At 33.6% G+C, this 25366-nt stretch overlaps 1 protein-coding gene across 6 annotated transcripts in view; it reads left to right on the forward strand.

Moving 5' to 3' along the window:
- LOC143237483 (acetylcholinesterase-like) overlaps positions 1-25366 on the forward strand; it is a 92146-nt gene that overhangs the window by 15781 nt on the left and 50999 nt on the right. For 2 of the 6 annotated variants that reach the window (XM_076476779.1, XM_076476782.1), the window contains exon 2: positions 4852-4946. The exons of 2 other annotated variants lie outside the window; for them this stretch is intronic. The gene's annotated coding sequence lies outside the window, so the exon portion shown is untranslated. Of the gene's footprint in view, positions 1-4851; positions 4947-19105; positions 19626-25366 lie in introns of those variants that run through there. 2 more of the 6 variants (XM_076476784.1, XM_076476783.1) reach the window with 1 other exon arrangement.

Consider the following 25366-nt stretch of genomic DNA (forward strand, 5'->3'; position numbering starts at 1 on the left):
TTGCAGGGAAAACAACTAGCACAATTTAATAAATATAAAAAGAGAATCGTTTTCGTGTAATATTTGCCTTTGGTGTTTAAGCTTATGCTTTATTTGAATTACAAGAAGTATTACTACTCTGCTTGCACCTCAATTACTACTCCGCTTGCAGCTCAATTACTACTCTGTTTACACTTAAATTAACTGCTCCACGTTAGTACAGCGGTATGTCTACGGATTTACAACGCTAAACTAGAGGTTCGATGCTCGTCGGTGGGCTTAACGGATAGCTTTGCTGAAAGAAAGCACACACACCTCAATTACTTCTCTGTATATACCTCAGTTATTGAATTATTCAAAATAATATTGCATTGTACTTAATCTGAAAAAAAATCAATGAATCATATAGCTTACGGAAGTGATTATCGTTTATAGCTAACCTAGTAAATAATAGGAAAAAAAACAAAGTTTTAGTTCTTGCCCCTGGTATGATATTCATTATTCTTAGAGTCTGATTAGTTTTCGTATGTTATACGGCCTGAAGAAAACGATCTGTTAGTGGCAACCGTAGGTTACGTATTTAAGACCTAACCAATTATTTTAAAACATGATCCTTGAAAAATTCTTCTTGATTTAAACAAGCATGCAAAATAACGAAGAAATATTAATGTTTACTGATATTTCATTGATTTGATAGGAAGCGGTTGGTTTATATTCCTCTTCATGTGAATTATCTACTTTGGTAATTTTAACTCAGAAAAGCCATTACAAGAAATTAAGTTGTATTATGATTTACTACGTAGTTAGTGTAATTATGTCAAAAGGTCTGTTCTTTCTGGCACAGCATAGCGAGGTGGTTAAGGCATTCGACTTATAATCCGAGAGCTGCGGGCTCGAATTTATACCACACCTGCTCGCTCTTTCACTCGTGGGGGCTTTACAACGTGACGGTCAATTCCACTATTCGTTGATAAAAGAGTAGCCCAAGAATTGGCGGCAGTTGGTGACAATGACTAACTGCCTTTCCTCTATTCTTACACTGCTCAATTAGGACGACTATCGCAGATAGTACTCGTGAAGCCTTGCGCGAAATTCAACAATATATAATTTAAGTATTCAAGATCAGACAATTAAAAAAATAACTGTGGTATATGCAACAATCATTTCTTTATAATAAAACACAATTTTAACTAAAAGTGCTCCCCCCTCAAAACAAGAACACGACTTTTGTTTGAGCTGTACATGAGAATTTTATCATATCTTTATTGTTGTAATTTTTAAATGTGGTACCGAGAAAGTAGATTTCTTTTAATATTATTTCTCAATAAACGGTGCTACTTTTAATGCATAAAAACGTTACAGATTATATCAGTAAAATTTATGAAAGGTCTTAGCTCTGATGATTCAATGAGTTGCGTATGATTAAAGTGGACAATACAAATATTTTTCTCGTGCAGTATTTCCCATCAAAGCGGTCGTTTTTGCTAGTAATAATAATAAAAGAAAAAAAAAAACAAATAGATAAACTTTGAATTTTGCCTAAGAATTGAAAAATCAACTTTCTTGTTATTATCAATAGTTTAGCAGCCTTAGCCACTAAAATAGTTCTTGAGTGTTATGTTCAAGAACACCTCTGTTTTTTAAGATGGGTTTTGCTTTGTCCTGTTAGAATATTTGTGAAATTCCTGGGCGAACACTATTATAAACCACGAAGCCTAGCTCTCACCTCATTTAGAAATTTATGATGTAGAGATTCATTAATCCCATGCTTATGTATAATATTCTTCAGAAATAAACTCAAACACAAGGTGATTTTCGAATCTATAATAATAATAGGTTGGAAGGTTGTTTTTTACCTATCCTGGTTACACTTTTGCTCACTTCTTCAGTTTCGTTTTGTACTCTCGTACGTTTTTGTGTTTGGTGGGTTTATTTTTTTAACCAGTCTTGATGTTTTGTGATAATAAACTAGTATGAAAGTGATCGATTTCGAAAACTATTCATGGTTAACTTTTGTTATGAGATATACACGTGTACCAAATCTTAAACGAATATTTCTACAATTCAACTACTCAGTGGGAAACCTGATTTAGTATGTTAACTCTTGTGTGCTGATGTTCTCTTAGAAATTCAAAACCACGTTTACCATTGAAATAAAGAAAAAGAAAGTTATCGTCCAGTGCTTGTTGCTGTGACGAAATACTTCCAGAGTTATGATTTGAATGTGTTTAGTATAAGATAAGACAAAATACATACAGCACAAATAATTCTTTATACAGCAACTGTATAAAGATGTAAATTTAAAACTCTTGATAAAAATAATTAGGTTAGGACGCGTCTATTCTAAAATGAAATTTATACATTCATTATTATTTCGTAATTTTGTATTTATGTGTCTTATACACATGCGTACATGTATCAACATGTAAATATTTAATATTATATTTAGCTAACGGGGATCAAATTCGGCTCGTAATAATGATTATTCAAATAAAATCGACAAAATCTAATCGGTTTAACACTAGCCTACGGTTACAAGTAGATTGGTCCGGCATGACCAAGTGGTTAAGGTACTTGACTCGTAATCCGAGGACCGCAGGTTCAAATCCCCGAAACACCAAACACGATTTCCTTTTCAGTCGTGGGGGCAATATAATGTGACGATCAATCCCACTGTTCGTTGGAAAAAGACTAGCCCAAGAGTTGTCTGTGGGTAGTGATGACTAGCTGCCTTTCCTCTAGTCTTACAGTGCTAAATTAGGGAATGCTAACGCAGATAGCACTCGTGTAGCTTTGTGCGAAATTCAAACCAAACCACGAGTAGATTACCTCAAATACCCGCAAGTGGGAAACCGACTTGTAGTAAGCATGTATTACGGAGAGGGCTGAAACTGTTTCAAACTTTGTTAACCTGAAGATGACCTCAGAAGGTGGAAATGTTCTTGTACTTTATTTTAACTGTAATGTTTAATATCCATACTAGCAGTCTCTTCAATATTCGCAAACGTATTTTGCGGTGTGTATGCGTGTGCTTTTCTCTCAATACTTCCATGAATGTATGCTTCTTCGTTATGTACCTGCACACGTTTCACTAGTACTTCAAAGTGGCTGTCACATTACCATAATGTTACGTTACTTTCTCTGTGCCCAACACACCAGTAGAATGTAGTACGGTAATTTTAAATTAAGAAGTGGCACAAGTTGGAATTAAACTTATATCTCTGGAATATCTTCAAATGTTACTGTGTGTTAATACCGTATTTACCGGAGCTATAAATTTCATTTTGATTCAGTTCCCTACTTTAACTGATAACTGCATAAATTGAAAATATTTATCTCGAGTGTAATAGGCGGTTATAAGAGCTTTCTAAATATTCTAAGTTTGCCAAGCCTTGTGGTATATTATTGAAATTACGATCGAAAACATAGATAACAGCGAAAGTTCCTAACCAGTGTATTCTAATCATTATAAATGTTTGCTTTATAACAAAACATGTTCCTTATTAAGTCGGTAGGTTTACTTCTCCATATTAATTAGTGAGCTCACTTTTATTCTCATTTCTTTAAGTAGCTGGTTTTGATCAAAAGTTTATAACTTTCAACATTTCGGAAACGAGGCTATTTATATGAAATTAATATACTAATGTTTATCTTCTTTTCTTTGTTAATATCGGCTCATCGAAAAGTTTCGTCTGCTAGAATCTCCCTGAACTATGTATTGATGTTGATGATCAAATCCCATCTTCCTGAACTATGATTAAGATTAATTATACTCAAATCCTGTCTCCCTGAAGTATGTATTGAGATTAATGATACTAAAATCCTGTCTCCCTGAAGTATGTATTAAGGTTAATGATACTCAAATCCTGTCTCCCTGAAGTATGTATTGAAGTTAATGATAGTCAAATACCATCTCCCTTATAATATGACGGTCAATCATACTATCCGTTGGTAAAAGATTAGCCCAGGTGTTGGCGGTGGGTGATAATGATTAGTTGCCTTTCCTCTAGTGTTATGCTACTAAATTAGGGACGGATAGCACAAATAGGCCTCGTGTAGCTTTGCGCAAAAATTCAAAGAAACAAACGTCTTGACAAAGTTTAAAGCATTTAAAATACACATGAAGAAACATATTTATAACACACCAATGAAAAACTGCATAATTCGTGTTCAGGTAACCATATCATGAGCATGCAAACGCACTGTATGTAAACGTTTCAGTTTAAATACGAAACGAAACGGCACAGTTTATAAAGAGATGTAGAATTCTTCCTCACCTTGATAAAGACTGTCTTGTAACTTCTCGCGATGTCTTTCAATATGTTCTTACCTGCTCTTTATTTCCTGTTTGCGATAATTTGTTAACGCATGAATGTTGTACGATATAATTCTTTTTTTCATTTTCTAGCCTTCGAAAGTTCTGAAAACATGGTGCATATATCAAGTTTACAGAAACTAACGTTGAGAAAACATCTATTTTTTTTCGAGAGACTTAACGAGATATCTCATAAGTCTGGTTATTGTTTGGTCATGTTTAAGATTGGACAACCATAACGATTACCAGAGTACAATAAGTTTCTTTCCTATTAAACACTTTGTACATTATCAATCATGTTGCACTGTGGATTTATAAAAAGCTCGTATGACAGCCATAACTTAAACAAGGATAAACCATCTGTCTTTTAAAGATCAGATAATATAACAAATGTGTCGTCGCTATGAAAATATACTGTGGTCTCGGGAAACAAAAATAAGAAATGATGTTAAACAATGACAGTTTCATTTTTTATAAAATAGGAATTTTAGTTTTAGAAACTAGGATCTCTTAGCATCGTCTTTGGTTTTAAGTGGCCACTCTGTTTAAACTTTCAGAAACCAGAGATGTACTGAGCCCAGACAGGGAAGCAACTCCGCCACTGGTTGATTCAATGCTTAGCGCATTCTTTGACTGATGAAAAACATCTTATGTAAGGAGGTGAAAGGAAAAAAAATTATAATTTCCAGAGTCTGAACAAAGTGTTGTTAAGTTTATTTTGACCTTATTGATGTGCGTTGAAAGGTAGTGCACGAATACTAAGCATATATGAACAACAAGTATTCTTAGTATAGTATTCAGTATTTAGAAAATAAATGATATCTATATTCGAAGCTGTTTAGTGCTAAATACCTAATTAACTTAAATTTACTTTTGAAAGAATGGTCAAAGCTTAGGATTACTACTCTACGTAAACATTTATTTGTATAATTACACTCTTTGGACGTTGTTAGAGATTGAAGGAAAATACAGAAGTGTTGACATGACGTAATTAACGCATGCAATATTCATACTTGTTTGTTTTCTCCTATCACATGTTTTAAACTACCTACTCAACGGACTGCCCGCTCTATGTTATTCTCTGTATATCTGGGAAATGCTAAACCTTGGTGAAAAAATTAATATGATAACTTAAATTATTTTAATCATTAAAAAATAATAAAAACAATGATATTGTTAGAAAATAATCAAGTTAAATTACATATTCGTGCAGAGAGTTGCCAGTATCATTCCTCAAATTGTTTATAACACATAATAAAGCGAGATAATGCCATTAATTTCTGACTAATTAGTCAAGGACAGTTGATTTATTGATCCTTTTTTCACTGGAAATGTTAGTTGAACAAAATTAAATAACTACAAAAAAGCGTGGATGTTTGATGATATTGTTCTAGATTCTTAACGTTAAAGTAACTTTTTAAGTAAGTGCTTGTTATATTTGGTTTAGGGTTTGAGCATGTAGGTCTAGCAGAGGTAAAAAAAACACGCTTACAAAACTTTTTTTTTTGTTTTGAATTTCGCGCAGATAATATAACTTAATTTAGCAGTGTACGACTAGAGGGAAGAAAGCTAGTCATCACCACCCACCGCCAACTCTTGTGCTACTCTTTTACCAACGAATAGTGGGATTCACCGTCACATTATAACGCCCCCACGGCTGAAAAGGCGAGCATGTTTGGCGCGACGGGGATGCAAACCCACGACTCAGATTACGAGTCGCACGCCTTAACCCACCTGTCCATGTCGGGCCTACAAAAATTTAGAACACAGAAAAGTAACGTTATTTGATTGATGTATTCTCAAGATAGCTGGTATGGATATTAAAACTTTAATTAATATAAAGTACAGAACAACGTTTCGACTTTCTTAGGTCTTCTTCTGGTTAACAAAAAGAGTTTGCAACTGACCGTTCTCAGGCAGATGTTTTAGGGACGAGAGTATAAACGGGTACGGGATTGTAGGGGGCGTTGTAGTTAGATGTTAGGTTATTAATTAGTATAGGTATGAAGGTGTTTCTATGTATTAGTTTGATTTTAGTTAGAGTTGTTCTATAAGTAGGGTTTCTTTGATTTTGCGTTTTTTATTATTTTTTCCCTACCTGGTATCCAGACCATTTATATGGTTATGTTGTGTTTATTTGACTTGTAATGTTTAAAAACGTGTGAAGTTGTTTTTTTTATTTGAATCTGGTTTACATTTTTCTGCTTGTTTCTTCAATATAAAAATAGTGGTAGTTGTTGAATTGTATTTTTAAATTATTTTAGTGTTGTGTTTGTCAATGTAGTTTTTACAAAGCACGAACTTCAGTTTTGTACCTGGTTTTTGAATAAATTTTGGAGTTTACTTGAATGCTGTATTTTGTTATAAGATTTTCCAAATGTTGGTTGTTTTTTCGCTGATACCAGGAATACATAGTATGCAGGAGCTTAATGATTTGTAGTTTGTTGTTTCTTGGAATTTATTATTGTTTATTTGTTGTTGACTGTGTTGTTGATCTAGGTGTGTGTATGTATAATTCTTTCAACGGTTTTGAAGAAAATATTTTGATGTTGATGAAATGTTGTTTTATTTTGTTGATTTCATTGTTAATTTTATCAGGTGAACATAGTTTTGTGACTATGTTTATTTGGTTTCTAAATATGTTGATTTTTTGTTTTCTTTTATGTGCTGAGTCCCAGGGAATGTATAGTCCAGTATGGGTTATTTTTCTGTGGATTTCTCTTTTGAATTGTGTATCAGTTCTTGTTATATTGAAGTTAGTTATATTTATATTTGGTTAGTTTTTTTCCTGTTTCTGAAAATCAGGAGTAATGGCATTTTTGTTCCAGATTTCGAAGGGATTTAACAAGAATTTTCTGTTGTGAATCGGGTAGCTAATTTATTTGAGACACTGAACGAATGGGTAAAATATTTAAAGAAAAATTTCAATATTTAAAACAAATATATTTCTTAAAAAAGAAAAAGGTAGCTGTAAGTAAAAACAATCAGGTAAGCTCACAAAGAAGATGAGATAAAATTTTAAAAAAGCCTCACAAATTTAAGAAATTTTAATTAACTGGTGTTATAGAAGATCAAGAAAGTTGGACAAACAGGAACTTAAAACATCCAAAAGTGTGTGAAAAAAATTTGACTTAAAACAAAACAATAACAGTAAGGATTTTTAAAAGTACATTAAAAGTAAAAACAATGTTATGATAGGATCCTTGAAGGATAATAAAGGAATACTTGTATCTGATGATTATGAAGTAGCTAGGTTATTAATTCTGCTCTTTGCACAGCTTTTACTTATGAAGACTTAAGCAGTATTCCTCATCTTCAGTAATTGATAGATAAAAAAACAAAATTGAACAAGACAACCGCATAAATTCTGAGCTTGTTAAAATAAAATTGTGAAGTTTAGAGAATAATAAGGCTCATAGGCTAGATTTTCAGAAAGCAATTGACAAAGTGTCATATAAAAGGCTTGTAAATAAACATAACTCTTTAGATATGAGGGATAAGTTAACTATTTGGAAATAAGCATGGCTTGACGAAAGAAAGCAGAGAGTTGTTATAAATGGAGTTCAGTGAAACTGGATTAATGTTGCAAGTGGTGTACCTCAGGACTCTTAGGGCCATTGATCTTTTTTTTATTTATATTAATGAAACAAATGAAGGAATGGCCAATAAATTACTTAAGGTCGTAGGTGCAGCTGGCTGTAAAAAGAGTGCTGATGCTTTACAAACGGATTTAGATCATTTAGTAAGTTTGGCAAATGAATAGCAGGTGGGTTTTAATTATGATGAATGCAAAATATTGCATATGAGTTATAATTATAATTCGGATGAAAATAACATTAACTGTGTCATGACAGAACGGTTCTTGGTGCAATGGTTGATAATTTTTTATGCCATTCAAACAGTGTGCTATTGCTAATGGTTGGGCAAATAGGATTTTAGGTTGTCTACTGAAATATTGAATCCAAGTCTAAAGAAGTTATAATTGTGTAAGTCATTGTTTAGGCCACGTTTGGAGTATTGTGTACAGTCTTGGGCTCCTTACCTTAAGATATACATTAAATTGTTGGAAAGAGTTTAGAGGAGGATTACTAAAATGGTATCTAGGATGGGAGGGTTATCGATTGATGAAAAATTAAGACCCTTAAAACTGTTTTCTCTTGATAAAAAGAGAGTAAGTGGGAATCTGAGTGAAGCGTTTAAAACTACAAGGAATTATAGAACTAGGGGAAACAAATAGATATTTAGACAAGACAGAAGCCGTTTTGAGCTAAGACAGTCTTGTTTTTCAAATAGGATGGTTAGCCTAGGGAAGGGGTTGCCTTCGGGGAGGCAGTAAGTTTAAGCGAGTCTAAAAGAAATCATGATAAGGGCTGGCGTTAGTGTTTTTAATTTATTTATTTAATCGTGTTATTTTGGCTTAGAGGATGGGACAGCCGATGAGCCAACAGGTTTCCAGTTGTCCTTAAATATTATCTTATGTCATTCCCCATAAGCGGTATGTAGAAAAATTATATAAATATACATTGCTAGCCAAAATCTTAAGGCCAATGAGCATAAAGAAAAATATGCTGTTTGCGTTGTTAGACTCAACCACTTATTTGAGTAGAGCTTCGAAAGATGAAAATAAGAAAAAATAACATAAAAATAAAAAACGTTTTTAGCATTTAATACGGAAAATGTGAACACTATGAAATTAGCCTAAATAGTAGCTGGTCAAATGTTTAACACCATAATGAAACGATTACGTTAATCGGTAAACACGTAACGAAATTTAATCATTTATGTTCAAGCATTAGTGTTGTCAACATCTCTCACTGACATCTCCTGTGTTATATTGAGTAAAAACATGGCAAAGGCTAAAAAGTTGACAGAGAATTGTCGAGCTGTAAAAGCAAGGTCTCTCTCAACGTGTCATCGCTGGTAAGATTGGGCGTAGTAAAACTGCTGTTGCAAATTTTTTAAAAGATCCTGAGGGATACGGAACGAGAATTTCAAGTGATTGGCCCGAGAAGATTTCGTCGGCGTTGAGCAGGAGGATTCGACAGGTTGTTTGGCAAAACACCAGCCGATCGTCGAACCAGATTAAAGCTCTTACGGATGTAGAATGCAGCTCAAGAACAATAAGACGGCATCTACGAGAGAAAGGCTTTAAAAATCGTAAACGTCTTCAAAGGCCACGGCTCCTTCCACACAACGAAACAGCTCGGTTAAACTTTGCTGAGAAGCATCAAACATGGGACGTAGAAAAGTGGAAGAAGGATTTGTTCTCTGATGAAAAAAAAATTAACCTGGATGGTCCAAATGGCTTCCAACGTTACTGGCACGATAAGGATATCCCACCACATTTTCTACACGTCACAATGGAGGAGGTTCCATCATGATCTGGGGTGCTTTCTCGTTCCATGGAACAATGGAGCTTCAGGTTATAGATGAGCGTCAAACAACAGCTGGCTACATTGGCATGTTGGAGTGAGCATCATTATTGACTGAAGGCCCTCGCTTGTGTGGAAATGGCTGGATGCAAGACAACACTGCAATCCACAATGTCCGCAGAACAAAGGACTTTTTCATGGCAAATAACGTGATTCTTTGGATCATCCAGCGTGTTCGCCCGAACTAAACCCCATTGAAAATGTTTGGGGTGAATTCCACAATTCCAAACAGTGCATGATCTTCGTGAAGCCATCTTCACCACTTGGAATAACATTCCATCCAGCCTTCTGCAAACGCTTATAAAGACCATGCCAAAGCGAATGTTTGAAGTTATTCGCAATGACGGCCGTGCAACTCACTACTGAGACCTCTTGTTGGGCACTTCCTATCCTGTTTAGGACTTCTTTTTGATGTGGTCTTAAACTTTTGACAAGCTAGTATTTAGGCTAATTTCACAGTGTTCACATTTTCCCTGTTAAATGCTAAAAAAAGTTTTTTTATTTTCCCTTTTGTTATTTTCATCTTTCAAAGCTCTACTCAAATAAGACTGATGTCACATAATACCTTGTATTACAAGTATTGCTTATTCTTCTCAAATATTTTTGTTTACATTCGTGAATTATGTTGAAATCTTTGATACAGTTTGTTATTCCGCTCGAGATCTTGTGAGGTTTAATGTGTTTGGAAAACTCAGTCGCGTGAAGAATAGATAAACTAATTTACTAGTTAACGAGTAAAAACATAGTCAGCATAATTATCTGTGTGTGTTTTTCGACAAATAGAAAGAAGACAGAACACAGAAGTCACGTATGAAAACAATTTTACAGCACAGTGCTTTCATGATAAAATGATTAGTTGTATTACAGTGGCTTTGTATGTGGTATAAATAAATAAATAATTTTTTTATGTATATAATATAATGAATTAGATTAATGAGACCATTACAAGTGAATAATTGAACAATAAAAACATATATTTTGATAAAAAAAAGTTTAAAGACAGAAACACCTGAGTCATTCATATTTTCAAATTTTTAACAACAGAATTATCTTTCATATTATCAGTAGCAAATGTGGAACGTTTTATTTATCAATATTTTTTTTCTGGCAAATATCAGAATACACGAGAATATTAAAAATATAAAACGTTTTGGTTTGAAAATTAGATATTAATATCCAAATACCATTTGAAGCTTGTTTTGTTTTGGAATTTCGCAAAAAGCTAATCGAGGGCTATCTGTTCTAGCCGTCCCTAATTTAGCAGTGTAAGACTAGAGGGAAGGCAGCTAGTCATCACCACCCACCGCCAACTCTTGGGCTACTCTCTTACCAACGAATAGTAGGATTGACCGTCACATTATACACCCCCACGGCTGGGAGGGCGAGCATGTTTAGCGCGACGCGGGCGCGCACCCGCGATCTTCGGATTACGAGTCGCACGCCTTACGCGCTTGGCCATGCCAGGCCTCCATTTGAAGCGACTCCGGAACTAACTTAGATATAACAATGCAAATTTGTCGATACAGTAGTAATGTATGATATGTGATAGGTTTAGTGCAGATGAAAAGTTAATTTTATTGGAATAAATAGTTATTGTAACAATTATAATGCATTTATTCTCCATAAGAATGCCACATAAAACAAAAATGAAATCTGGACCCAATGTGAATTGTACCATATTTCGATTGTCCTTTCATATCCGTTCCATGCGAGTCTATCAGAATTATGTGACGTGTAAAATCGTTTTTTTATACGAGTTGAATTTTTTGAAAACAAAATCCCGAACGTCTTTCTTTCTTGCATTCATGTTCGTGTGTACGGAAAGACGATTTCCCCCCTCCCCTGCAGCAAATTAAGTAGAATGAAAGACAGGGCATTCCTATTTCAATTTATACCGAATTTCCCTTGAGAGGCATTACTGGCCAAAGCTTTATCTGTAATCGACAATATATAGCTGCAAGTAACTTACATGGTTGATCTCATTATAAAGTTTTGTTTCTAGAAATCTTTCTTTGTTACTTACAGGACCTTTATACTGTTTCGTCTAGATACCCTAGTATCCTGTCGTAATTTAATTAATAAAAGGGAGACCAACAAACCATTTGTTTGAAACTGGCTATTGTCCAATGAATTGAAAATTTTTCTTGATACTTTTTTGGTTTAATTATTGAAATAAAAATAATATTAATACGGTTCCAAAAATGTCCACCTCTATCGTTGCTCATGCTTTTGGAACAGCTAATAATGTAAACTTATCTTTAAGTTACAATCTAAAGAAGAATAGATTGTTTGGGACCGTAAAGTTGTACAATGGATCATTGGTTTCTATCTAGAAAAATACTGAATTTTGTTTCAGGTATTTATCGTGTTAGATTAATAATTACCATAAAAACATCAGAATACATAGACCGGGAAATAAAATTCACGATATTATTTCTGATAAAAATGTGAGTTGACATGAACCATAAAATTACACGGAAGAACTACTTATTCATATTTATATCCTTTATTAATATCAAATATGTGAGCCCACCTCTTAGGCTTAGCATCTGTGTCTTATCTTGAGATAAACTTGCTTCTGTTTGTTGAACTTTCATATACAAAAAATCCCATCTTAGTATTTCCGGCCTACGTAGATATATGTTGCATTCATGAACATATACCATATTCCTTAATGATATTTGAAATTTTCAGAAGCTTAAACAATCCAATATGTTTATATCAACGAAAAGGTTTTTACAGTAACTATGTTACAACATATTTACCTTTTATTATATACATCATTTAATTTCTTTTTTTTGCATAACGAAAACTAAAAAAAATATATTTGTTTGTTTGTTCGGTCCGACATGGCCAAGCGTGTTAAGGCGTTCGACTCGTAATCCGAGGGGCACGGGTTTCTCGGTAGATCATTGATACGTTCACGAACCTACCACGTTAATATCTATAATACAGTTCTTGCAGTGGAAATTGTGAAGGGATCCCGTTGTAAAACTTTGCTCTGAGACAAACAACTACAGCGCAAAACTTTTCTTGGTTTATTACAAATCACAAGCCATACGTAATTTGTTTGTTTGTCCCACGAATAGTGAGATTGACCATAACATTATAACGGCCCAATGGCTGAAAGTCCGAGCATATTTGGTGTGACGGGGATTCGAACCCGCGGCCATCAGATTATGAGTTGAGTGCCTTAACCACCTGGCCATGCCAGGCCACCATAGAGTAATAACCTCCATTTTATGTTTGCGCACCCGTTAAGCTTAGCTTTCAGAGAGATTTAATAAGCATTATTTATCTTCATGAAAAGCAGTGCACACATAATAAACCGAAATACGTTCTTTCGTAAGAAAAGATCATTACTACATTACTTATACAATTAATTATATTAACAGTAAAATCGTGCTATATAGTACCAGATTAAGGGTTTTTTAAAATGCCAAAAAAATCGCATTTAACATACTTGTTTTTAACAATTCAGTATAAGAAAATGTACTTCTGGGATGAAAAAATGCGCGACAGAAAATAGAATTTTATAAGAATAATTCTGTTACCTTGCTGTGAGTTACCAAAAAAAAAAAGGAAAAAGTTAATTACATGTGTCACATATACTCACGATGTACCTTCCAACAAAGGCATGTAACAGCTTAATAAGATGAAGCTAGATATTTTTTTGTTGAGTTTTATATAGGTTCTCTGAATTAGGAAGTGTCTAGAACATTTACAATTGACAACGAACACGTCGTTTTCTTAGTGGTTTCTTCGATCATAATCGAACAAGACGTCGTCTACTAGGATCACTTCGTGTAAGACCTTTCGCGGGTCAACAAAGATGGGTTATCTCATGTCTTGTTATTGATTACTGACACACTATTCTTTTAACTCTAAGTCCGTGTCAAGAGGTGTATTTCTTAAACCCAGCCCATTTAAAAGAAAGAAGAGATATCCAATCAACTTTATTTACAAATTCCAATCAACTTTATTTACAAATTCCAATCAACTTTATTTACAAATTACTAACTGGTATGAGATGAGTTAGAGTGTAGTGTTCTTTAAAGAGTCGCTTTAATCACCTATGATCGTTTTTATTTCTTCCGAATGTTGATAAAATAAGAAAATAGTATTTGGTTTATTTCCAAAGAGCATAACAAAGCTACGGAGAGTTTGGATGGACACTAAGTAGCTGTGCTTTACGATATTGGGTGATAACTTCTGCGTGTTCAGCTCACATCGAGCATCACAAAAAAAAATATGTGTTATGTTTTGTAAGAAAAACCTTATAAGCACGATGGTGAAAAATTCCAGTTCTTATTTGTACATTTACGATAACAAGCTGCAAAAACAGGTTCATTGGTTTTACTGTTAATTAAACAGAAAGACTGTGTGACTTTAGTTCTTTTTTCCATATCATATATATCTATTTCCGTGATTAGTAATTCACATGAAGTTACTTTAAAAATGACCAAAAACTTACCGGAAAGAAACATGATTTACACCTTTTAGATTTGTCGTAATTATTTATTATACAAATTTAATGATACAAATTCTATTCTTCCTGTAAGAACACGGCATTATATATTAGGTACTAACAGTGTAGTTGTATCTTACTTTAATCTGCTGTTTATACAATTCCTAGAGTGAAGTCCCCTGCTAATACAGCAGTAAGTCTTCGGATTTACAGCGCTAAAATCAGGGGTTCGATTCTCTTCGATGAACTTAGCAGAGAGCCCGATGTGGCTTTGCTGTAAAAAACAGACACCTACATTGGAAACTATTTATTGTAATTATTCTCAAAACTTTTCTCATATCATAGTTCTATAAAGAGAGAATGCTCACAATTTATTGAAACACCCTTATCTCTTGATCTACAGAAATAAGATTATGGGATTTTACCGACACTCTCAGAACGTACTCATGGCTCCAAAGTGCTGAGTCCGATTTTTTGTTTGGAGTAACGGATATTAGACCAAATGAAAAAAGAAAATCGTCTTAAAACATTTGTATTAGTTATCCAGTGAGATAAACATTATTAAGTAACTCTTAATCTGGAACTTTTGTCTTGTTTCCATATTTTATCTAATTTTAATTATACAGTGTTTACTACTTATTTAAAAAGATCTTAGCGCCTCAAAATTATAACAATGTAGCTATGCAACCAATCGTCAACTTTTCAGTACAAATAGCTAAAGTAAAACGCATGGTGCATGGTATACGTAAACTGGTTCTTTTAAAGTCCACACAGTAGTGGACTGCACGATGTTCAGGTCTCAAGGATAATAGTAGTTCACAATCTCCACGAGTTATTGTTGATCACAATAAAAGAATGCTTTGGGCAAACATGAACGTTTTTTAGGTATTGTTTTGTTATGTTCTCGATACGAGTTAATATTTTCATCCAGTGCACATCGTGCGTGACTAGTCACAACAACAATTTCACTTATCGATCTCCCACTCTTAAAAATAATAATATATATAAGTTGCCCTCTGTTAATTTCATGTGTATCACGACGACGTTTTGGCATTTTGCACAAATACAGACGCCTTAACACTATAAATTTACTATATGGCGGGTTTCTGTATTTGCTCTCAATGTGTTTCTTTAAAAAGCCTTTCTGGTTGAGCTTTATCAGGTATTTCTGAGGATCACAGGTTTAAATCCTAACACAAAACACTCTCGCTCCTTTAGCCTCGGGAGCGCCATAATGTGATGGTGAGTTCCACTTTTCATTGTTAAAATAGTAGATCAAGAGTTGTCGGTGGGTGATATTGTTTAGCTGCCTTCCCTCTAATCTCTCACTTCTAAATTAAGATAACTTATCACATGTTGCAGGATTTCTCGAAAGCTTATTTCAGGAAAATATATTTTATTTAAGTATTTCATAACTATTACACAAATATTATGTATCTGTTGAAGTAACGATTTTTTGACTTACATTCAAAGTACTTCAAAATTTTCTCGGTACTATTATTTGAATTAAAAAACGTGAAGGACCTTATTTAAGCATATTTCACACTAACATACTGATCAAGAAAACCATAAAATATTAAGGAATACAATTACACTAGACTTTTTTCATACGATATTTGTATAATTTTAGATTTAACCCCCCCTTTCCAAGAACATATTTAAACAAAAAATGTTTGTTTAATATGAAGCAACTCAATCAAGCTCTCGCAATAACTTTTTTGTATTGGTTTTACCTGAACGTACATCACCAATTGTTTAGCAATCTGTTCATATTTTATTTTTTTCAGGCTTCCTGCATGAGTGTGTTTTCTTATAGCAAAGCCACATCGGGCTATCTGCTGAGTCCACCGAGAGGAATCGAACCCCTGATATTAACGTTATAAATCCGTAGACTAACCGCTGTACCTGCGGGAGACCAGGTGTCGTGTATTTGGAATAGAATGCTATAAGTTTCTATAGAAAGAGATATTAGTATTAACGCTAGCCAACACTAATAGTATCTTAAATATGAAACTAAAGATATTCAACCTGATGTTACGCTTTAAACATTAATTACCAAAGAGGAGAAAACTCGATTTTGTATTAATAAAAAGTAAGAATGTGGTGGATACCAAAATTTCAAATCACCCGTACTTCTTTTCTTATCATTCTCTTAAAAATGAAACTTAAATCTCTTGCATATTTTGGTTGTTCGTTTTAAAATTTTGCGCAAAGCTACCCGAGGGCTATCTGCTCTAGCCATCCCTAATTTAGCAGTGCAAGACTAGAGGGAAGTCATCACCACCCACCGCCAGCTCTTGGGCTACTCTTTTACCAACGAATAGTGAGATTGGCCGGAACTTTATAACGCCCCCACGGCTGAAAGGGCGAGCATGTTTGGTGTGATGGGGATTCCAACCCGCGGCCCTCGAATTACGAGTTGAGTGCCTTAACCACCTGGCCATACCGGGCATTTGCATATTTTGTATTTATGTAGTGGCTTTTGAAGTTTTTCCATGTAATTCTTGGATATACTTTTTGTAGTATTTATTGTTAATATATTCATTAAGAGTGTGTGTGTCTTTTCTTATAACAAAGCCACATTGGGCTATTTGCCGTGTCCACCGAGGGGAATCGAGCCCCTTATTTTAGCGTTGCAAATTTGTAGACTTACCACTGTACCAGTGGGGGACTATTCAATAAGAACCGTGATTTTAACACATTACACACAAGAGGGTGACTATGTCTAGACACTTTAATCAAGTCGTAAAATGCTTCAGTGGCATTTTTCTTAATTAACCTGGAATTGAATTTAAACGATTGGAAACGTTGTTAAATCAATGTGAAGAACAAAAAGTTAACTTCTCTGTAAAACAATACGTAACTGTTTACAGAAAAGACAACTACATGCAACGAAAGTGCAGAACTAATCTTACAGTAGAAATTGCAGGTATTAATGAAAGTTTGAGGAAAATTCTAGTACAAACTGTACTATACTATCATATGTTTGCATATTATAGTAGGACCACTTTTACCAAAGTATACTTGTCACCCATGTCAGTTGGTCATCTAAAGTAAATATAACTGATACGTTACTTCTGAAAGTCCTTAAACATCGATACGACTAAAGTCACAAGCAAACACACTACTACAAATATAAGTATTTCTCCAGTGACACTTTTTGTGGGAATATTCAGCAACACCAAAGAGAGAATAATTTTTGTGAAGGTGTAACAAGCTCAAAAATAAAGTCACGAAAGTTCATAACTGATACATCTGTACAATGAATTCTGTATGTACACCGAACGTGTTCACGTGTGCACATTTTTGCAAATTTATTTGAACAAGAAATGCTTGTTTCTAAACTCAAAAAGAAACATATGGTATGTTTCACATACCCCATCAGTTTACCCAGTGTTTACTATACTGTGAAAGTTTTTTACCATCCAATTTAAAGCTCCGATTCTAACAAACTACCACACACGGTAACAGTCTCCATGATAAGTTGTGGTTTTGATAATTTTCACGATTTTTTTTATCTTAATTAATTCGAAAAATCAACACATGACAAGATTAAAGTTTGTACGTATGGATGAAATCAAAACTACATGAATAAAACAAGTATGTGTTATCGTATGGAGATGTCGACAACGTTTGCAGCTAACACAGGGGATTATCTGATGTCACAGAAATAAGGTGAAACGTGCTACGTCTGTGTTTAATTGAAGGAGTTTCCGTAATTTACTCAATACTATTGTGTTACATTTGATACGCAAGAAAATCCATGGGATTTGTGCTTTTACCGTGACGTTTGTGTTATTCTGTTAATAATCAACCGTTTCAAATAACTTCCTGTTTTATCTGTATATATCATTTTTGTTCTAAAACTTTGGTTAAAGAGTACAATTCTTCAAAGTTATGCGTGTATAGCGCTAAGAGTGGTTAAGTTTGTAACAGTACATCTGTAAGTTTAATATTTGAATTGTGGACAAATGATCGGCTAAACATAATAATAAAACACGATAATTAATTGTTATTCATCTCTCAATAAGTGAACTTTTGCCTTTATCACTAGATTGCACTTTTAACCTCATTCTGCACTTAAAATAGTGATAAAGAGTGTTAACACGTGCTATTTTTAAAAGGGAACTTAATATAGAAACTAAGAAGATAAGTTTTAACGTTGTGCGTAAAAAGTAGCAAAAATCATTTTTTTCAAAAAGCTAGAAGTCTATGAGTATCCAACACCATTTGTAAAAGAGTAGCCCAAGAGTTGGCGGTGGGTAGTGATGACTAGTTACCTTCCCTCTAGTCTTACATTGCTAAAGTAGGGACGGCTAGCACAGACAGCCCTCGTGCAGCTTTGCGCGAAATTCAAAACAAACTAACAGCGTTTGACGTTGTTAATGAATAAACGTATATCAATACTTAGCTTTGCTGAGATTCTGATAAAAAAATTAGTAATTAATGCATGTAGTCGTAATTTGTTCATGTTTGACAAAAATTAATATCTACACAGAGTATATTAAAATAACCCTAAGGAATCAATTGAACTTTAATATTAGTCAAATAGTGGCGCAAAAAAATAAACTACTGAGGAAGTGGGGAAGAAACGAAAAACTAATAATTAATCAGGTTCAAATTCAAGATGGAACTTCTGACAAGTAACTCTTCCTATTGGTTTTGTAGAAATTTCAGAAATTATCTGTTTAAGCTTGGGAATAACTTATACATCTGTTCTCACTGTCGGTTGTCATGATTGTGCCTCTAACTTTACAGGTTATTTTAAGTTATTAGTTTTGTGACGATATAAGTATTACAAAATGAGAATAAGCTGCTAAATTTGTTGATTTTAAAGTGTCTCCATGTCTGATGAAGAAATTAAAATTTAATCGAATGATCTAATTACATTGCTACTGTCGTCAACCTGGATAGAAAGGCATACATATACATATATTAAACCTCACGACAGAAGTTCTCAGATATTCATCCCAAATGACAGTTTGGAGTATGTAGGGATTCACAGAGTATGACACCGTCTGTTTGATTGCTTACATGTTAAAGAAATACCATTTCTAAGACCACAGCTACGGACACCAGGTGTTGCAATGAACAGATCTTCCCAGCCTAGAGTCCCGGTTAAAGGAAGCTGATCGCTCATGAATGAACGCAGTTCTCATCACCAATTGGAAGGATACAGTAATGCCGTCTGCTGGCTTCCGCTCAATACAGTTGCACTTCTACTGTTAAATTATATTATTCTCTACTAGTCGAATTACAGAGCGAGAACGCTGAAGAAGAATACAAACTCGGAAGCTCTCGGGGCTGAATACAAACGCCCGATGTGTAACAGAACATAATACCTTTTACACTAACACGAACAACTTCGAGATTTCCGATGACAAGAAAAAGAAAGTTTTTGTTTTGAGTCGCTTTGTGGAATGGATATTTGGTAAGAATTACGTAGTTTTGGAAACGCATCTTTTAAAATGTTGTCACTTAGGATTAGAAGTTTACTCTACGCGTGCGTGTACATTGTCCATCTATCTATATTCTTATGAAACTAGATTTATATTATAAGTTACTTTGATAACCAACAGTTCATATGCCACTCTATTTGTACAACGTTTTGCCTGAATATTTTTTATATTTTTCTATGTTAGAGTGACTGTTTAATATATTAATTTTATATGTTATTCATACTAGTTAACCACTACCAACATTAGTAAATTAAGTCAACATAGGAAGGTGTTATATACATATTTTGCCCATTATGAAGGATGTGTAAACTTGTGTAGATTGTTTCAAAAAGCAATAGTTTCACAATTCAGGTTTATACAGTTAGACAAGTACTGTGCATCCACGTGTTCGCACGTGATTGTAGAAAATTAAAATCACTAAATTTCTGTTTCCTTATTCCAGGTGTTTCAGAGAGAATACATGTAGTCTTACAAATTTCATGAAAGAAATCTTTTATATAAAGTATGTTAGTCATATAGTTACAACGTTGTCAGAGTTTTAATTTATCTTAAGGTATAGCACATACATATTATAACAAATATTTTTTCTGTTATAGCTATAATAGATTATCGGCTAGCTACTTTTCCTTGCGCAGATAAATAGTTTAAAGGCTGAGAGAAATGTTTCAGAGGATATTATTTATTACACTGTAATAATATAGCATGATAAACTGTTGTTTAAACCATTGGTTGATGTTTTTGTAATTCACTGTTAGAGGACGTTTTATGTTTTAACAAAAATATGTTACCCATTTATGCAAGAGCGTTTTCAAAGCTGTGATGATTAATTTTGTATTTACAGCTGTGAATATTCAAAAATTATAATGATTTGACAACTAATTTTAACTTGTGGCCATGTTTTATAAGGAACAGCTAGTACAGATAGTCCTATTGTAGATTTATGCGAAATTTGACAAACATGCAGATAAACGAACATATTAGCTAAAGGTATGGCTATACGGCGATACGACATGAATGACGCATCGTGAAGATGTGTTAGGATTGTATCGATATAGTGTCCGATACAACTTAAGTATTTTTACGAAATTTGGCAAGCTTTCAGTAATGATGTAAGTCTTCTGTATAGAAAAAGTCAAAATTTCTAATAAAGTAATTTTGCTAAAAATTAATGGTTATTGTTTTTTTTTTCTTTTAATTTCGCGCAAAGCTACACGAGGGCAATCTGCGCTAACCATTCCTAATTTAGCAGTGTAAGACTAGAGGGGAGGCAGCGAGTCATCACCACCAACCGCCAACTCTTGAGCTACTCTTTTATCAACGAATAGTGGGATTGACTGACACATTATAACGCCCCCACGGCTGAAAGGGCGAGCATGTTTGATGTTACGGGAAATTAATGATAAAATAGAGGAAGATGAGTATTAAGTATTACATGTTGTCTTTATTTCTTTTATCAAAAACATTACATGTAAAGTTACATTACATAACACAAACATCACATGTAAAGTTACATTACTTAACAAAAACATTACATGTAAAGACACATTACATAACACAAACATTGCATGTAAAGTTATATTACATAACAAAATGAACAGACACGTTAACTTTTTTTTACTTTAATTCATTTGCCAGCTGTAATTTAGTTTGATAGTTTGTAAAAGTACTGTGAAGTACGTAAACAAAGACAATGTCAGTAATATAGATAGTAAGTTACAAACAGGACTATCAAAGTTTGTAACAAACCGTTAATAAAATTCCTGTATGGAGATATATATCGTATCGACTATTATGGTGAGATACGCACCCCTAATATTAGCAGCATCTGCATCAACTAGAAATTGAATTTCAACTAGTTAGAGTTTTATATGAAACTTTCTGGCACAACTTTGATAAATATCATAATGTATGAAATATGTTGTTACTATTGGTTTCTATTTCTTTAAATATGAATATCATAAATTCGTCAAAGACCACTGTTCTGTTCACTATATGTACATACAAAGTAGTCGGCTATTATTTACGAAAAGTGTGTAACAGGATAACATAGTGTTTTGTATGTTTTGTGCCTTCAACGTTGCCTAATAGAAACTCATTAGGTTCAGCTTAGATCGGTAAAGATTTTGGTTTCATCTTATACCAATACGTAGCACGTGATACCCGTGTTAACATTCTTTCTAATTTAAATTGATCAACGTATCGCGTGTAGGGTCATTTATAAGTTTCATTTAAAGTATGGGAGTGTATTTGATTATTTATTTATTTATTCAAGTATGTTGTAGTACTTTGTGAATACCGCATATTTCTAAACAATGACGCCTAATTACGTTTTTGAACTAGATGCTGAAAGTCTCGGTGTCTTGTAAAATTTCTTGAATGGTCTTGTGTTTTCGATTTTAAAAAAATCACTCTACAATTTTTGTTACTTTTGCTGAGTTTCGTGGAGTTTAAATCTTTTAAATAAAATAACTTTTGCAACATCAAAAAAGGGAAGTACAGAATTAAGACCTTTTTTGTTGCTTGGAATTGATTGTATTGCGTCTTTTATACCTTTTTCTACTATACTTTATACGTACACACATATATATATATATATGTACAGATAGAAAGTTAGGTTTATATTTGAATTATAACGTTGTTAGTTTACAAAGTACTTACATTAAGATTTAATTAAATTTTACTGTGCGTAACGTCCAATATGAAATATCAGAGTACGTTAATCGGTTAGAGGTGTGACATTAAATCACAATACGATTGACATGAATAACACTTGAGCTATATATGGCCGTATATATATATATCCTAATAGGCCTAGTGAATTCTTGTCTTCAACAAAATATCTCGTCGGTTGCAGATGCTCATATTCATGACGGAGGGTAAAGTGGATTATACAGAACATTGTTTTCTTAATTACGAACTAAAGATATGTCATTTTTCTAAAACCAATTACTATGTAATTTTTATTTTACTTTAAATTTAATCTCTCTAAGCAAATGTTATTTTGTTCTAAGCAGTAATAAGTTACCGTTAGCAGTATTGAAGACAAGCAATTCAACAAATGGAATATAAGAATAGATGATTTCCTGGAAAATAAAAGGTGGGTTTAAGTTTTTGCTATTCTCAAAGATGGATTGGTGTACAAGAACAGCCACAAAAGACCCAATAGTCCTTTGTTATCCGTATAAAATGGTAACAAATTAATCCTGCTTATAGATACTCAGAACTTTATTATTTTACTTCCTTTTTTTAAAATATTTTCTGCCAGGAGAGTACTTCTTAATACCTCGTTTTTGGCTTTGGTCACAATAAATATCATACTTAAATAAATGTCCCCGCTAGTACAGCGGTAAGTCTACGAATTTACAATCCTAAAGTCAGGGACTCGATTCCCTTCGGTGGACTGAGCAGAGAGTCCTATGTGGCTTTGCTGTAAGAAAACACATTCACTCAAATAAATATGAATGTATGTATATATAATACTAAAATATTATGTACGTATTTTACTGAAACTCCGTACCGAATCAGTAATGACGGCCCGGCATGACCAGGTGGGTTAAGGCGTTCTACTCGTAATCTGAGGGTCGCGGGTTTGAATCGCGGTCGCACCAAACATGCTCGCCCTTTCAGCCGTGGGAGCGTTATAATGTTACAGTCAATCACACCATTCGTTGGTAAAAGAGTAGCCCAAGAGTTGGAGGTGGGTAGTGGGTAGTCTTACACTGCTAACTTAGGGACGGCTAGCACAGATAGCCCTCGCGTATCTTTACGCGAAATTCAAAACTAAACAAACAAAAACAGAGTCAGTAATGAATGATTTAATTCAGTTTATCGGTTATATAGTGATGTAATATCCCACCTATATATCTGTTATAGAAAAAGTATTTATTGTATTACGCCATTATTCTAACATTGATCACTCAGTATTACAAACAAATTATTATTCTTATTTTAAAGAACGTATGACTTTTCAAATAAACAGCGATTTATATGTAAAATACTAATCATTTTAATTTTCAGTCTGAAAATATGTCATTGACATCCACTGAAACTGAAACTAAATACACTCTCTTGTAGAGTCTCACATCGCACATTTTTGAGTTTAGAATTTTTACTACATCCACTTAGACTGAAGATAAAGAGTGTCTATAGACTTTAGGTCTTATTTCGCAAGATACTAAGTTTTGAGTATCATTACTAAATTGTACCTCATCAAATCGAAATCAGAAAGACTTTCCACTTGATTCTAGTGCTCATTTCATGAAAACGTGAACTTGAAAAGTTATTACATTTTATCAGAAATATTCAATTTTAGGTACGGATAAACGTTCAAGTAAAAGTAAAATACGACGAAACTTCTCGTGTTTCTTAAGAAAGAGAATTTCTGTTTCTAAAACCTCACTTCTTTAATGAATGTTTTTGATTATTTTTGTCTTATTTACTGGAGAATGAGAAAGCCACATCTCCTGTGTCCACAGAGGAGAATCGGACCCTGGATTTTAGCATTGTAAATCCGTAGACTTACCGCTGTCCCGGGGAAGAATTTTGGAAAGGGAGCTATCAGTTCTTCGTTAGTTGCCCTACAGCGTATTTTTTTTATCGTCATTGGTAACTTAAAAAACCTCAAATATTGATGGTATTAGTAAAACGTTTTAAATTTACTTACCTACCAAAGCCGTATAATATATATATTATTTAAATTAGAATTTAATTAAGTAAGAGTCGGCGACGATGCCGTTGACTAGATGCCTTCTTTCTAATCTGTATCTTCAAATGTTAGGGACTAATAGCACAGATAGACCTCGCGTTCTTTGAGCGAATATAAGGAGAAAAAGAAATATTTTTATAGCTTAGTATCTGTTTGAGTGTACGAAAAAAGTAAATCCTGTGCAGTCTTTTATTTTAAAAACTTTAGAGTGACTTTTGACAAAAAAAAAGCCTATTTAGTCCACAAGTGGCGTATGAATATTAAAATAGTTATACATCTTTCTTTTTAACTTTAATTCAGTGGAACTCATTTTATAAAAGAGGACTAAACCAATATGACAAATGTAAGTTATGCTTAGGTATTTATTCAAGCCACCTGATCAAGTATTTATGAATGGTTAGTAAACCTTATGATAAAAAATATAAAATAGACCACGGTAGAATATTTTCAGTTTCTTAGAAAAGTTAAAAATGCTCAGCAGCAGAGCTCTGGCTACAATGTGATTAACAAAATACTGAAGTTACTAATCAGAAAAATAAGCCTAGCATGACCCGTTGGTTAAGGCATTTGATTATAAATATGGGAGTCGTGGGTTCGAATCCCCGTTCTATTAAACTTGCTAGCCCTTTTAGCAGTGGTGGCGTTATAATGTTTGGTTAATCCTATTATTTGTTGGTAAAACAGTAGATCAAAAGCTAGTACTGGGTGGTGTTAAATAGCTGTCTTATTTCGGGTCTGTCACTTTAAAATTATGGACAGCTAGCGCAGATAGCACACACTTAGCTTTGAGCAAAATTCCACAAAGAAACAAATTAGACTAATAATTAAATTGTTAAACACTAGTCTATAAAATAAGAAATTTACATTTATTTTTACACCCATTAAGTAGAGATATATAGTGTATAGTTAGAGCAATGAATTATAGGAAAATATATTAGTGAAATTTGGTTGGTTGTTACTATGCAAAAAGCTATACAGTGGTTCATCTGTGCTCTGCCCACCAAGAGT

This window comes from Tachypleus tridentatus, chromosome 13 (assembly GCF_004210375.1).
Source record: "Tachypleus tridentatus isolate NWPU-2018 chromosome 13, ASM421037v1, whole genome shotgun sequence".
Classification (NCBI taxonomy): Eukaryota; Metazoa; Arthropoda; class Merostomata; order Xiphosura; family Limulidae; genus Tachypleus; species Tachypleus tridentatus.